The sequence below is a fragment of the Salvelinus alpinus genome, chromosome 3 (assembly GCF_045679555.1).
Source record: "Salvelinus alpinus chromosome 3, SLU_Salpinus.1, whole genome shotgun sequence".
Lineage (NCBI taxonomy): Eukaryota > Metazoa > Chordata > Actinopteri > Salmoniformes > Salmonidae > Salvelinus > Salvelinus alpinus.
Window position 1 is genome coordinate 110912300 of NC_092088.1, and position 7070 is coordinate 110919369.

General features: G+C 37.6%; 2 non-coding genes across 2 annotated transcripts; both read left to right on the forward strand.

The window, feature by feature from the left end:
* The first annotated feature begins 3869 nt into the window (after positions 1–3869).
* trnav-cac (transfer RNA valine (anticodon CAC)) lies at positions 3870–3942 on the forward strand. Its single transcript has one exon. It is a non-coding gene; the product is annotated as a tRNA-Val (tRNA).
* A 2637-nt stretch (positions 3943–6579) lies between these two features.
* On the forward strand, positions 6580–6652 carry trnav-cac (transfer RNA valine (anticodon CAC)). The gene has a single exon. It is a non-coding gene; the product is annotated as a tRNA-Val (tRNA).
* The last annotated feature ends 418 nt before the right edge of the window (positions 6653–7070 follow it).

The following is a 7070-nucleotide window of genomic DNA, read 5'->3' on the forward strand; positions in this document are numbered from 1 at the left end:
CAAAGACATGCAGTGAATATCAGTAAAATTTGGTTTAGTCCTTGCAAAAATAAAATGCAGCAGTGTTTGTAGTGTAGTGGTTATCACGTTCGCTTAACACGCCAAAGGGCCCCGGTTCGAAACCGGGTGGAAACAGTGCATTCTTTCATAAATGCCTTATTTTGGAAATTCAAATACCTGCAGTGAATAGCAGTAAAATTTGGTTTAGTCCTTGCAAAAACCACATGCAGTAGTTTCTGTAGTGTATTGGTTATCACATTCGCTTTACATGCGAAAGGTCCCCGGTTCAAAACTTGGTGGAAACAGTGCTCTTTGACACATTCAGTAAGAACTGTATTTATAACAGTGAATAGTTGCTTTCATAAATGCCTTATTTTGGAAATTCAAATAAATGATGTGAATATCAGTAAAATTTGGTTTAGTCCTTGCAAAAACCACATGCAGCAGTTTCTGTAGTGTAGTGGTTATCACATTCGCTTCACACGCGAAAGGTCCCCAGGTGGAAACAGTGCTCTTTGACACATTCAGTAAGAACTGTATTTATAACAGTGAAGAGTTGCTTTCATAAATGCCTTATTTTGGAAATTCAAAGACATGCAGTGAATATCAGTAAAATTTGGTTTAGTCCTTGCAAAAATCACATGCAGCAGTTTCTGTAGTGTAGTGGTTATCACGTTCGCTTAACACGCGAAAGGTCCCTGGTTTGAAACCGGGTGGAAAAAGAGCTTTCTTTCATAAATGCCTTATTTTGGAAATTCAAATACATGCAGTGAATATCAGTAAAATTTGGTTTAGTCCTTGCAAAAACCACATGAAGCAGTTTCTGTAGTGTAGTGGTTATCACGTTTGCTTTACACGCGAAAGGTCCCCTGTTCGAAACTGGGTGGAAACAGTGCTCTTTGACACATTCAGTAAGAACTGTATTGATAACAGTGAATAGTTGCTTTCATAAATGCCTTATTTTGGAAATTCAAAGACATGCAGTGAAAATCAGTAAAATTTGGTTTAGTCCTTGCAAAAATCACATGCAGCAGTTTCTGTATTGTAGTGGTTATCACGTTCGCTTAACACGCGAAAGGTCCCTGGTTTGAAACCGGGTGGAAAAAGTGCTTTCTTTCATAAATGCCTTATATTGGAAATTCAAATACATGCAGTAAATATCAGTAAAATTTGGTTTAGTCCTTGCAAAAACCAAATGCAGCGATTTCTGTAGTGTAGTGGTTATCACATTCGCTTCACACCAGAAAGTTCCCCGGTTCGAAACCGGGTGGAAACAGTGCTCTTTGACCAATTCAGTAAGAACTGTATTTATAACAGTGAATAGTTGCTTTCATAAATGCCTTATTTTGGAAATTCAAATAAATGATGTGAATATCAGTAAAATTTGGTTTAGTCCTTGCAAAAATCACATGCAGCAGTTTCTGTAGTGTAGTGGTTATCACGTTCGCTTAACACGCGAAAGGTCCCCGGTTCGAAACCGTGTGGAAACAGTACATTCTTTCATAAATGCCTTATTTTGGAAATTCTAATACCTGCAGTGAATAGCAGTAAAATTTGGTTTAGTCCTTGCAAAAACCACATGCAGTAGTTTCTGTAGTGTATTGGTTATCACATTCGCTTTACATGCGAAAGGTCCCCGGTTCAAAACTTGGTGGAAACAGTGCTCTTTGACACATTCAGTAAGAACTGTATTTATAACAGTGAATAGTTGCTTTCATAAATGCCTTATTTTGGAAATTCAAATAAATGATGTGAATATCAGTAAAATTTGGTTTAGTCCTTGCAAAAACCACATGCAGCAGTTTCTGTAGTGTAGTGGTTATCACATTCGCTTCACACGCGAAAGGTCCCCGGGTGGAAACAGTGCTCTTTGACACATTCAGTAAGAACTGTATTTATAACAGTGAATAGTTGCTTTCATAAATGCCTTATTTTGGAAATTCAAAGACATGCAGTGAATATCAGTAAAATTTGGTTTAGTCCTTGCAAAAATCACATGCAGCAGTTTCTGTAGTGTAGTGGTTATCACGTTCGCTTAACACGCAAAAGGTCCCTGGTTTGAAACCGGGTGGAAAAAGTGCTTTCTTTCATAAATGCCTTATTTTGGAAATTCAAATACATGCAGTGAATATCAGTAAAATTTGGTTTAGTCCTTGCAAAAACCACATGAAGCAGTTTCTGTAGTGTATTGGTTATCACGTTTGCTTTACATGCGAAAGGTCCCCGGTTCGAAACCGGGTGGAAACAGTACATTCTTTCATAAATGCCTTATTTTGGAAATTCTAATACCTGCAGTGAATAGCAGTAAAATTTGGTTTAGTCCTTGCAAAAATAAAATGCAGCAGTTTCTGTAGTGTAGTGGTTATCACGTTCGCTTAACCCGCCAAAGGGCCCCGGTTCGAAACCGGGTGGAAACAGTGCATTCTTTCATAAATGCCTTATTTTGGAAATTCAAATACCTGCAGTGAATAGCAGTAAAATTTGGTTTAGTCCTTGCAAAACCCACATGCAGTAGTTTCTGTAGTGTATTGGTTATCACATTCGCTTTACATTCGAAAGGTCCCCGGTTCAAAACTTGGTGGAAACAGTGCTCTTTGACACATTCAGTAAGAACTGTATTTATAACAGTGAATAGTTGCTTTCATAAATGCCTTATTTTGGAAATTCAAATAAATGATGTGAATATCAGTAAAATTTGGTTTAGTCCTTGCAAAAACCACATGCAGCAGTTTCTGTAGTGTAGTGGTTATCACATTCGCTTCACACGCGAAAGGTCCCCAGGTGGAAACAGTGCTCTTTGACACATTCAGTAAGAACTGTATTTATAACAGTGAATAGTTGCTTTCATAAATGCCTTATTTTGGAAATTCAAAGACATGCAGTGAATATCAGTAAAATTTGGTTTAGTCCTTGCAAAAATCACATGCAGCAGTTTCTGTAGTGTAGTGGTTATCACGTTCGCTTAACACGCGAAAGGTCCCTGGTTTGAAACCGGGTGGAAAAAGAGCTTTCTTTCATAAATGCCTTATTTTGGAAATTCAAATACATGCAGTGAATATCAGTAAAATTTGGTTTAGTCCTTGCAAAAACCACATGAAGCAGTTTCTGTAGTGTAGTGGTTATCACGTTTGCTTTACACGCGAAAGGTCCCCTGTTCGAAACTGGGTGGAAACAGTGCTCTTTGACACATTCAGTAAGAACTGTATTGATAACAGTGAATAGTTGCTTTCATAAATGCCTTATTTTGGAAATTCAAAGACATGCAGTGAATATCAGTAAAATTTGGTTTAGTCCTTGCAAAAATCACATGCAGCAGTTTCTGTAGTGTAGTGGTTATCACGTTCGCTTAACACGCGAAAGGTCCCTGGTTTGAAACCGGGTGGAAAAAGTGCTTTCTTTCATAAATGCCTTATATTGGAAATTCAAATACATGCAGTAAATATCAGTAAAATTTGGTTTAGTCCTTGCAAAAACCAAATGCAGCGATTTCTGTAGTGTAGTGGTTATCACATTCGCTTCACACCAGAAAGTTCCCCGGTTCGAAACCGGGTGGAAACAGTGCTCTTTGACCAATTCAGTAAGAACTGTATTTATAACAGTGAATAGTTGCTTTCATAAATGCCTTATTTTGGAAATTCAAATAAATGATGTGAATATCAGTAAAATTTGGTTTAGTCCTTGCAAAAATCACATGCAGCAGTTTCTGTAGTGTAGTGGTTATCACGTTCGCTTAACACGCGAAAGGTCCCTGGTTTGAAACCGGGTGGAAAAAGAGCTTTCTTTCATAAATGCCTTATTTTGGAAATTCAAATACATGCAGTGAATATCAGTAAAATTTGTTTTAGTCCTTGCAAAAAACACATGAAGCAGTTTCTGTAGTGTAGTGGTTATCACGTTCGCTTCACACGCGAAAGGTCCCCGGTTCGAAACCGGGTGGAAACAGTGCTCTTTGACACATTCAGTAAGAACTGTATTTATAACAGTGAATAGTTGCTTTCATAAATGCCTTATTTTGGAAATTCAAAGACATGCAGTGAATATCAGTAAAATTTGGTTTAGTCCTTGCAAAAATAAAATGCAGCAGTTTCTGTAGTGTAGTGGTTATCACGTTCGCTTAACACGCCAAAGGGCCCCGGTTCGAAACCGGGTGGAAACAGTGCATTCTTTCATAAATGCCTTATTTTGGAAATTCAAATACCTGCAGTGAATAGCAGTAAAATTTGGTTTAGTCCTTGCAAAAACCACATGCAGTAGTTTCTGTAGTGTATTGGTTATCACATTCGCTTTACATGCGAAAGGTCCCCGGTTCAAAACTTGGTGGAAACAGTGCTCTTTGACACATTCAGTAAGAACTGTATTTATAACAGTGAATAGTTGCTTTCATAAATGCCTTATTTTGGAAATTCAAATAAATGATGTGAATATCAGTAAAATTTGGTTTAGTCCTTGCAAAAACCACATGCAGCAGTTTCTGTAGTGTAGTGGTTATCACATTCGCTTCACACGCGAAAGGTCCCCAGGTGGAAACAGTGCTCTTTGACACATTCAGTAAGAACTGTATTTATAACAGTGAAGAGTTGCTTTCATAAATGCCTTATTTTGGAAATTCAAAGACATGCAGTGAATATCAGTAAAATTTGGTTTAGTCCTTGCAAAAATCACATGCAGCAGTTTCTGTAGTGTAGTGGTTATCACGTTCGCTTAACACGCGAAAGGTCCCTGGTTTGAAACCGGGTGGAAAAAGAGCTTTCTTTCATAAATGCCTTATTTTGGAAATTCAAATACATGCAGTGAATATCAGTAAAATTTGGTTTAGTCCTTGCAAAAACCACATGAAGCAGTTTCTGTAGTGTAGTGGTTATCACGTTTGCTTTACACGCGAAAGGTCCCCTGTTCGAAACTGGGTGGAAACAGTGCTCTTTGACACATTCAGTAAGAACTGTATTGATAACAGTGAATAGTTGCTTTCATAAATGCCTTATTTTGGAAATTCTAATACCTGCAGTGAATAGCAGTAAAATTTGGTTTAGTCCTTGCAAAAACCACATGCAGTAGTTTCTGTAGTGTATTGGTTATCACATTCGCTTTACATGCGAAAGGTCCCCGGTTCAAAACTTGGTGGAAACGGTGCTCTTTGACACATTCAGTAAGAACTGTATTTATAACAGTGAATAGTTGCTTTCATAAATGCCTTATTTTGGAAATTCAAATAAATGATGTGAATATCAGTAAAATTTGGTTTAGTCCTTGCAAAAATCACATGCAGCAGTTTCTGTAGTGTAGTGGTTATCACGTTCGCTTAACACGCAAAAGGTCCCTGGTTTGAAACCGGGTGGAAAAAGTGCTTTCTTTCATAAATGCCTTATTTTGGAAATTCAAATACATGCAGTGAATATCAGTAAAATGTGGTTTAGTCCTTGCAAAAACCACATGAAGCAGTTTCTGTAGTGTATTGGTTATCACGTTTGCTTTACATGCGAAAGGTCCCCGGTTCGAAACCGGGTGGAAACAGTACATTCTTTCATAAATGCCTTATTTTGGAAATTCTAATACCTGCAGTGAATAGCAGTAAAATTTGGTTTAGTCCTTGCAAAAACCACATGCAGTAGTTTCTGTAGTGTATTGGTTATCACATTCACTTTACATGCGAAAGGTCCCCGGTTCAAAACTTGGTGGAAACAGTGCTCTTTGACACATTCAGTAAGAACTGTATTTATAACAGTGAATAGTTGCTTTCATAAATGCCTTATTTTAGAAATTCAAATAAATGATGTGAATATCAGTAAAATTTGGTTTAGTCCTTGCAAAAACCACATGCAGCAGTTTCTGTAGTGTAGTGGTTATCACATTCGCTTCACACGCGAAAGGTCCCCGGGTGGAAACAGTGCTCTTTGACACATTCAGTAAGAACTGTATTTATAACAGTGAATAGTTGCTTTCATAAATGCCTTATTTTGGAAATTCAAAGACATGCAGTGAATATCAGTAAAATTTGGTTTAGTCCTTGCAAAAATCAAATGCAGCAGTTTCTGTAGTGTAGTGGTTATCACGTTCGCTTAACACGCAAAAGGTCCCTGGTTTGAAACCGGGTGGAAAAAGAGCTTTCTTTCATAAATGCCTTATTTTGGAAATTCAAATACATGCAGTGAATATCAGTAAAATTTGGTTTAGTCCTTGCAAAAACCAAATGCAGCGATTTCTGTAGTGTAGTGGTTATCACATTCGCTTCACACCAGAAAGTTCCCCGTTTTGAAACCGGGTGGAAACAGTGCTCTTTGACCAATTCAGTAAGAACTGTATTTATAACAGTGAATAGTTGCTTTCATAAATGCCTTATTTTGGAAATTCAAATAAATGATGTGAATATCAGTAAAATTTGGTTTAGTCCTTGCAAAAATCACATGCAGCAGTTTCTGTAGTGTAGTGGTTATCACGTTCGCTTAACACGCGAAAGGTCCCTGGTTTGAAACCGTGTGGAAAAAGAGCTTTCTTTGATAAATGCCTTATTTTGGAAATTCAAATACATGCAGTGAATATCAGTAAAATTTGGTTTAGTCCTTGCAAAAAACACATGCAGCAGTTTCTGTAGTGTAGTGGTTATCACGTTCGCTTCACACGCGAAAGGTCCCCGGTTCGAAACCGGGTGGAAACAGTGCTCTTTGACACATTCAGTAAGAACTGTATTTATAACAGTGAATAGTTGCTTTCATAAATGCCTTATTTTGGAAATTCAAAGACATGCAGTGAATATCAGTAAAATTTGGTTTAGTCCTTGCAAAAACCACATGCAGCAGTTTCTGTAGTGTAGTGGTTATCACATTCGCTTCACACGCGAAAGGTCCCCAGGTGGAAACAGTGCTCTTTGACACATTCAGTAAGAACTGTATTTATAACAGTGAATAGTTGCTTTCATAAATGCCTTATTTTGGAAATTCAAATAAATGATGTGAATATCAGTAAAATTTGGTTTAGTCCTTGCAAAAACCACATGCAGCAGTTTCTGTAGTGTAGTGGTTATCACATTCGCTTCACACGCGAAAGGTCCCCAGGTGGAAACAGTGCTCTTTGAC